General features: G+C 30.4%; 2 non-coding genes across 2 annotated transcripts; both read right to left on the bottom strand.

Annotated features, from left to right (window-relative positions):
• Positions 1-344: 344 nt before the first annotated feature.
• On the bottom strand, positions 345-523 carry LOC127012270 (5.8S ribosomal RNA). Its single transcript, XR_007765779.1, has one exon. It is a non-coding gene; the product is annotated as a 5.8S ribosomal RNA (ribosomal RNA).
• Positions 524-1994: 1471 nt separating this feature from the next.
• On the bottom strand, positions 1995-3989 carry LOC127012262 (small subunit ribosomal RNA). Its single transcript, XR_007765772.1, has one exon. It is a non-coding gene; the product is annotated as a small subunit ribosomal RNA (ribosomal RNA).
• Between the last annotated feature and the right edge of the window lie 5391 nt (positions 3990-9380).

Genomic DNA, 9380 nt, shown 5'->3' with positions numbered 1-9380 from the left:
TTCGTTATATTAATAATATCTGTATATAAATGGCATTTGTTTGATTTAACGAATCAACGAAGAACAATAATATTGTCAACGGTTTTCTATTTTCTAATCATTAATAAGAGACAATTCTAGATAAATTTTTATGCTAGACATTTCTCAGTATCATTTGATTGAAAAAGAAAATATTTCTCTTCGTTTTTCACATTCAAATTATTTACTAATGTGAGATAATGTTTTTCATATATTTTTTAATATTATGAATAAAATAATTAAATTATTATTATCCAATAATATACCATATGCTTATAAAATTTCATTATAAAATTTGTATAAGCAACTTAATTAGCATAGTCTTACAACCCTCAACCATATGTAGTCCAAGCAGCACTATAAAATTAATTAAAGTACATAACAGCATGGACTGCGATATGCGTTCAAAATGTCGATGTTCATGTGTCCTGCAGTTCACACGATGACGCACAGTTTGCTGCGTTCTTCATCGACCCATGAGCCGAGTGATCCACCGCTTAGAGTTTTATAAATTGGTTTCTTAATTTTGTCAAATATGTTTTTATTGAAAGAAATTAAAAATACACCATTTTACTGGCATATATCAATTCCTTCAATAAATTTATTTTTATACCTAAAACGAATGCTGCGAAATGTCTTAGTTTTATATAACCAATATATATCAAAGTATTTCTTTTTAAATTGCATTTATTGTAAATAAATATATATATATATATATATTAATACTTTTTTAGCGATATAAATTGAAATTTATATAAAACATTAACCTGTATAAAACCAGGTACAACATTGTACATTTTAGGTTGTTGCATTATCCAATGTATGCGCATAACTGAGATGAACAATACATATCGCAACGCGTGTATATTATGGTCCATATACACACAGTATTTTAATTGTGTTTATATACAATAATAATTTAATATTATTATTTTAATAATTCGATTTGCTTGTTCGAATTTTTATTTGTTTGTTTTGGCTGCTTATTATTTCTCTCATATGTATTAAATACAATATATAATTTTAATATTTGCATTATTTCGATTTGCTTGTTCGAAATTTCATTTGATCTATATTAGATCATATACATTTTGGCAATTCATATTTTATTTGTATTACTATAATGTATTTATTATAATATAAACAAATATTTTATTAACGGTAAGGATATACAATAATAATTTAATATTATTATTTTAATAATTCGATTTGCTTGTTCGAATTTTTATTTGTTTGCTTTGGCTGCTTATTAATTTCTCTCATATGTATTAAATACAATATATAATTTTAATATTTGCATTATTTCGATTTGCTTGTTCGAAATTTCATTTGATCTATAATAGATCTCATATACATTTTGGCAATTCATATTTTATTTGTAATACTATAATGTATTTATTATAATATAAACAAATATTTTATTAACGGTAAGGATATACAATAATAATTTAATATTATTATTTTAATAATTCGATTTGCTTGTTCGAATTTTTATTTGTTTGCTTTGGCTGCTTATTATTTCTCTCATATGTATTAAATACAATATATAATTTTAATATTTGCATTATTTCGATTTGCTTGTTCGAAATTTTATTTGATCTATATTAGATCTCATATACATTTTGGCAATTCATATTTTATTTGTATTATTATAATGTATTTATTATAATATAAACAAATATTTTATTAACGGTAAGGATATACAATAATAATTTAATATTATTATTTTAATAATTCGATTTGCTTGTTCGAATTTTTATTTGTTTGCTTTGGCTGCTTATTAATTTCTCTCATATGTATTAAATACAATATATAATTTTAATATTTGCATTATTTCGATTTGCTTGTTCGAAATTTCATTTGATCTATAATAGATCTCATATACATTTTGGCAATTCATATTTTATTTGTAATACTATAATGTATTTATTATAATATAAACAAATATTTTATTAACGGTAAGGATATTAAAACATTAATGATCCTTCCGCAGGTTCACCTACGGAAACCTTGTTACGACTTTTACTTCCTCTAAATAATCAAGTTCGGTCAACTTTTGCGAAACAACCGTAACACGCAAGGCGTCACAGTGATCACGTCCGGAGACCTCACTAAATAATTCAATCGGTAGTAGCGACGGGCGGTGTGTACAAAGGGCAGGGACGTAATCAATGCGAGTTAATGACTCACACTTACTGGGAATTCCAAGTTCATGTGAACAGTTTCAGTTCACAATCCCAAGCATGAAAGTGGTTCAGCGGTTTACCCGGACCTCTCGGTCTAGGAAATACACGTTGATACTTTCATTGTAGCGCGCGTGCAGCCCAGGACATCTAAGGGCATCACAGACCTGTTATTGCTCAATCTCATTATTGCTAGACGCAATTTGTCCATTTAAGAAGCTAGTGTCCTTATAATGGGACAAACCAACAGGTACGGCTCCACTTATATAAACACATTCAAACACAATAAACATTTTACTGCCACCATGAATGAAGGCTATATAAGCTTCAACACCATAATCCTGAAGATATCTATTTAATATATTTGAGTCTCGTTCGTTATCGGAATTAACCAGACAAATCACTCCACGAACTAAGAACGGCCATGCACCACCACCCATAGATTCGAGAAAGAGCTATCAATCTGTCTTACACACTTATGTTCGGACCTGGTAAGTTTTCCCGTGTTGAGTCAAATTAAGCCGCAGGCTCCACTCCTGGTGGTGCCCTTCCGTCAATTCCTTTAAGTTTCAGCTTTGCAACCATACTTCCCCCGGAGCCCAAAAGCTTTGGTTTCCCGGGAAGCGACTGAGAGAGCCATAAAAGTAGCTACACCCAATTGCTAGCTGGCATCGTTTATGGTTAGAACTAGGGCGGTATCTGATCGCCTTCGAACCTCTAACTTTCGTTCTTGATTAATGAAAACATCTTTGGCAAATGCTTTCGCTTAAGTTAGTCTTACGACGGTCCAAGAATTTCACCTCTCGCGTCGTAATACTAATGCCCCCAAACTGCTTCTATTAATCATTACCTCTTGATCTGAAAACCAATGAAAGCAGAACAGAGGTCTTATTTCATTATCCCATGCACAGAATATTCAGGCATTTGAAGCCTGCTTTAAGCACTCTAATTTGTTCAAAGTAATTGTACCGGCCCACAATAACACTCGTTTAAGAGCACTAATGCAGGTTTTTAAATAGGAGGAACATATGAAAAAATACAAGTATCTAAGCACATGTAAGAACTCCACCGGTAATACGCTTACATACATAAAGGTATAGTACTAACCACAATTGTAAGTTGTACTACCCGTATGAAGCACAAGTTCAACTACGAACGTTTTAACCGCAACAACTTTAATATACGCTATTGGAGCTGGAATTACCGCGGCTGCTGGCACCAGACTTGCCCTCCAATTGGTCCTTGTTAAAGGATTTAAAGTGTACTCATTCCAATTACAGGGCCTCGGATATGAGTCCTGTATTGTTATTTTTCGTCACTACCTCCCCGAGCTGGGAGTGGGTAATTTACGCGCCTGCTGCCTTCCTTAGATGTGGTAGCCGTTTCTCAGGCTCCCTCTCCGGAATCGAACCCTGATTCCCCGTTACCCGTTGCAACCATGGTAGTCCTAGATACTACCATCAAAAGTTGATAGGGCAGACATTTGAAAGATCTGTCGTCGGTACAAGACCATACGATCTGCATGTTATCTAGAGTTCAACCAATATAACGATCTTGCGATCGCTTGGTTTTAGCCTAATAAAAGCACATGTTCCATAAGGTTCATGTTTTAATTGCATGTATTAGCTCTAGAATTACCACAGTTATCCAAGTAACTGTTAACGATCTAAGGAACCATAACTGATATAATGAGCCTTTTGCGGTTTCACTTTTAATTCGTGTGTACTTAGACATGCATGGCTTAATCTTTGAGACAAGCATATAACTACTGGCAGGATCAACCAGAATAATGTTTTTATTCATATTTCATTCATATTTTTTGAATAGAAATTAGCAATATATATGTTGTTATAGATTTTATTTCTATCGAATACGGCCATTTTTATATAGCATTCGTATACGTTTGTTTTCCAATTTATACTTGTTTCGCCACTAATAATAACAAGTTTTTATTGATGTCAAAAAGAATCATATTCTTTATAAACACAATATTTATTTTTCATATATTTTCTTTATATATGCACATTTCATTCTAAAATATCATTTTTGTTCGACATACATAATATATTGTATCCACACATGTACAATTTTTGTTTAACCAATATAAGATATTGAGTTAATCATTTGTATTTTGACGATAAATTTAAAATTTATCTATATATATCCATATAAGTCTCTGGTAATATATAAAATAGAACCGAGTGTATATATATAATTATTACTACTATATTTATTTCTTAAATAATATATACTTATATATTATTTATATATATACTCTTTATTATATATTATATAATTTCTTAAATAACTCTCTTAATAGCTATTTTTTATTATCAACAATATAAGTTGATATTAATATTGAAAATGTATTCATAATTACATTTTTATATTTCTTTGGTAGACTTTTATGTACTATTATTATTTAATAATACACATATAATATAAATCATGTTAGCCTACCTCCTAAAATTAACGATAAAATTCGGAAACAATTTGTTATTCTATGTACAATAGAAACTTGGCCTTTGTTTCAACGTTATTATCTTTGGGCTTAAAATATTAACCGCGGAGCCAAGTCTCGTATTCAAATAAATGAATAAAGAAACAAATTTGACGGATAATATCTTCTCTACTGACATATGTCAATAGCAGACGGCCGGCCCATTGACCATCCTATAGTAGTTTTTGGACACGCTGTCTCCCATTCGGGTATATTCAATTTACTTTGCCACTCACCCATATAGTGTTCTCTTATATAATAAGACAACGCACTTTTATATTCATTATATGGATATATTGCCTTCCTCATATTTGCCACACCACCTATAGTAGTTTTTGGACACGCTGTCTCCCATTCGGGTATATTCAATTTACTTTGCCACTCACCCATATAGTGTTCTCTTATATAATAAGAAAACGCACTTTTATTTTCATTATATGGATATATTGCCTTCCTCATATTTGCCACACCACCTATAGTAGTTTTTGGACACGCTGTCTCCCATTCGGGTATATTCAATTTACTTTGCCACTCACCCATATAGTGTTCTCTTATATAATAAGAAAACGCACTTTTATTTTCATTATATGGATATATTGCCTTCCTCATATTTGCCACACCACCTATAGTAGTTTTTGGACACGCTGTCTCCCATTCGGGTATATTCAATTCTCTTTGCCACTCACCCTTATAGTATTCTCTTATTTAATAAGAATACTAAAATACTTCTCATATTATAGATGTAATCTATTAACTTCTCAATATCCATACGGTTTATGTATGGTATTGACAAAATCCTATGCATTTGCATAAGATTTATTTTGCCACAATTTATAGTACTAGTGCCGCCCTCACTAGGTATAAATATCTCATTTCGCTAGTAGTGTATGGGCAAATTCTACTAGCTATTCTCATAAATATGTCACTTATATGCCATATCTATACAATTCATGCACTTTTATATGTATATTTGCTATATTATACATTATTATGCCTTATAGGTATTATACCTATAAGCCACATCCATACGATTGCTTAATATAAATATATGTATAATTTTTTATACATATTTTTTTTTTATTTATGTATGGTTTTTTATTCATATCCATATACTGTATTCACTTTTATATGGATATGATTGGCGTTTTATATAGTATTGACAAAATCATAAGTTTGACCAATACGAGGAGAGGTCCGCCAACGACCACCTCCCTATAGGTGTTTTTGGACACGCTGTCTCCCATTCGACTGCTTACTATACTAGGGGCTACCCGCTCCGTATGATATTCTCTCATATAACAAGAGAATGCAAGAAATATTCGTATTTTATGAATATAATCCATTTATTTTTCAATATCCATACGTTTTACTTAGTTTTTTGTACGGTATTGACAAAATCCTATGCATTTGCATAAGATTTATTTTGCCACAATTTATAGTACTAGTGCCGCCCTCACTAGGTATAAATATCTCATTTCGCTAGTAGTGTATGGGGAAATTCTACTAGCTATTCTCATAAATATGTCACTTATATGCCATATCTATACAATTCATGCACTTTTATATGTATATTTGCTATATTATACATTATTATGCCTTATAGGTATTATACCTATAAGCCACATCCATACGATTGCTTAATATAAATATATGTATAATTTTTTATACATATTTTTTTTTTATTTTTGTATGGTTTTTTATTCATATCCATATACTGTATTCAATTTTATATGGATATGATTGGCGTTTTATATAGTATTGACAAAATCATAAGTTTGACCAATACGAGGAGAGGTCCGCCAACGACCACCTCCCTATAGGTGTTTTTGGACACGCTGTCTCCCATTCGACTGCTTACTATACTAGGGGCTACCCGCTCCGTATGATATTCTCTCATATAACAAGAGAATGCAAGAAATATTCGTATTTTATGAATATAATCCATTTATTTTTCAATATCCATACGTTTTACTTAGTTTTTTGTACGGTATTGACAAAATCCTATGCATTTGCATAAGATTTATTTTGCCACAATTTATAGTACTAGTGCCGCCCTCACTAGGTATAAATATCTCATTTCGCTAGTAGTGTATGGGCAAATTCTACTAGCTATTCTCATAAATATGTCACTTATATGCCATATCTATACAATTCATGCACTTTTATATGTATATTTGCTATATTATACATTATTATGCCTTATAGGTATTATACCTATAAGCCACATCCATACGATTGCTTAATATAAATATATGTATAATTTTTTATACATATTTTTTTTTATTTATGTATGGTTTTTTATTCATATCCATATACTGTATTCACTTTTATATGGATATGATTGGCGTTTTATATAGTATTGACAAAATCATAAGTTTGACCAATACGAGGAGAGGTCCGCCAACGACCACCTCCCTATAGGTGTTTTTGGACACGCTGTCTCCCATTCGACTGCTTACTATACTAGGGGCTACCCGCTCCGTATGATATTCTCTCATATAACAAGAGAATGCAAGAAATATTCGTATTTTATGAATATAATCCATTTATTTTTCAATATCCATACGTTTTACTTAGTTTTTTGTACGGTATTGACAAAATCCTATGCATTTGCATAAGATTTATTTTGCCACAATTTATAGTACTAGTGCCGCCCTCACTAGGTATAAATATCTCATTTCGCTAGTAGTGTATGGGCAAATTCTACTAGCTATTCTCATAAATATGTCACTTATATGCCATATCTATACAATTCATGCACTTTTATATGTATATTTGCTATATTATACATTATTATGCCTTATAGGTATTATACCTATAAGCCACATCCATACGATTGCTTAATATAAATATATGTATAATTTTTTATACATATTTTTTTTTATTTATGTATGGTTTTTTATTCATATCCATATACTGTATTCACTTTTATATGGATATGATTGGCGTTTTATATAGTATTGACAAAATCATAAGTTTGACCAATACGAGGAGAGGTCCGCCAACGACCACCTCCCTATAGGTGTTTTTGGACACGCTGTCTCCCATTCGACTGCTTACTATACTAGGGGCTGCCCGCTCCGTATGATATTCTCTCGTATAACAAGAGAATGCAAGAAATATTCGTATTTTATGAATATAATCCATTTATTTTTCAATATCCATACGTTTTACTTAGTTTTTTGTACGGTATTGACAAAATCCTATGCATTTGCATAAGATTTATTTTGCCACAATTTATAGTACTAGTGCCGCCCTCACTAGGTATAAATATCTCATTTCGCTAGTAGTGTATGGGCAAATTCTACTAGCTATTCTCATAAATGCCTTCTTTATGCCATATCTATACAATTTATGCACTTTTATATGTATATTTGCTAATATTATACATTATTATGCCTTATAGGTATTATACCTATAAGCCATATACATACGATTTCATTTTTTTATTTATATATGGTTTTGTATTTATAACCATATACCGTATTTACTTTTATAAGGATATGATTGGCGTTTTATATAGTATTGACAAAATTATAAGTTTGACAAACACTTTTTTAAGTCTTTTAGTTAAAATTGTCATTTTTAATTGACTATCTAAGCACTAGATATATTTGCACATGGAGCAAAGAGTATAAAAATTGGTCGCGTCACTAATAATATCGCGATACATTTTTACTACCATCAAAATACCACATACGTTTATATGTCCTCTTTATTTAATTTGGTTTCTAAACCTCAGGAATAGTTTTAATTATATGTGCGCTCTAAGTTGAATGAATTTCTTGAATCTCTTTACTTGAATTTCTAAGACTTAAAAATATTTATAAATAGATGTCCTATTGCATAATATTTTTTTATCGCTTCACTTATAAAATAACGATCCTGCCTTTCTACCTTTGAATAAACATTCATATAAACATGGAGAAAAAAACGTTCGCGTCACTAACAGTATGTGACGATAAAATTTTGCTAACATTAAAAGGAACATATTTTTATATGTCAACTCTTAGTTGAATTGGTCTATTGCTTAAGATTCTAGACCTTAGGAATATTTTTATATTATATGTTTGCCAATCTTCGCGTCACTAAAAAGATGACGATTCATATTGTTATTATTAGATGGTCGAGTTGTACTTATATTGATATGTTAATCAAATTGGTCTCTTACTTGAAAATCTAGACCTTAGGAATATTTTTATATTATATGTTTGCCAATCTTCGCGTCACTAATAAGATGACGATTCATATTATTATTAGATGGTCGAGTTGTACTTATATTGATATGTTAATCAAATTGGTCTCTTACTTGAAAATCTAGACCTTAGGAATATTTTTATATTATATGTTTGCCAATCTTCGCGTCACTAATAAGATGACGATTCATATTATTATTAGATGGTCGAGTTGTACTTATATTGATATGTTAATCAAATTGGTCTCTTACTTGAAAATCTAGACCTTAGGAATATTTTTATATTATATGTTTGCCAATCTTCGCGTCACTAATAAGATGACGATTCATATTGTTATTATTAGATGGTCGAGTTGTACTTATATTGATATGTTAATCAAATTGGTCTCTTACTTGAAAATCTAGACCTTAGGAATATTTTTATATTATATGTTTGCCAATCTTCGCGTCACTAATAAGATGACGATTCATATTGTTATTATTA

Source organism: Drosophila biarmipes, unplaced genomic scaffold, assembly GCF_025231255.1.
Source record: "Drosophila biarmipes strain raj3 unplaced genomic scaffold, RU_DBia_V1.1 ptg000041l, whole genome shotgun sequence".
NCBI classification, from domain to species: Eukaryota; Metazoa; Arthropoda; class Insecta; order Diptera; family Drosophilidae; genus Drosophila; species Drosophila biarmipes.
Note: the sequence above shows the minus strand (reverse complement) of the source record. Positions and strands in the feature narration are given on the sequence as shown.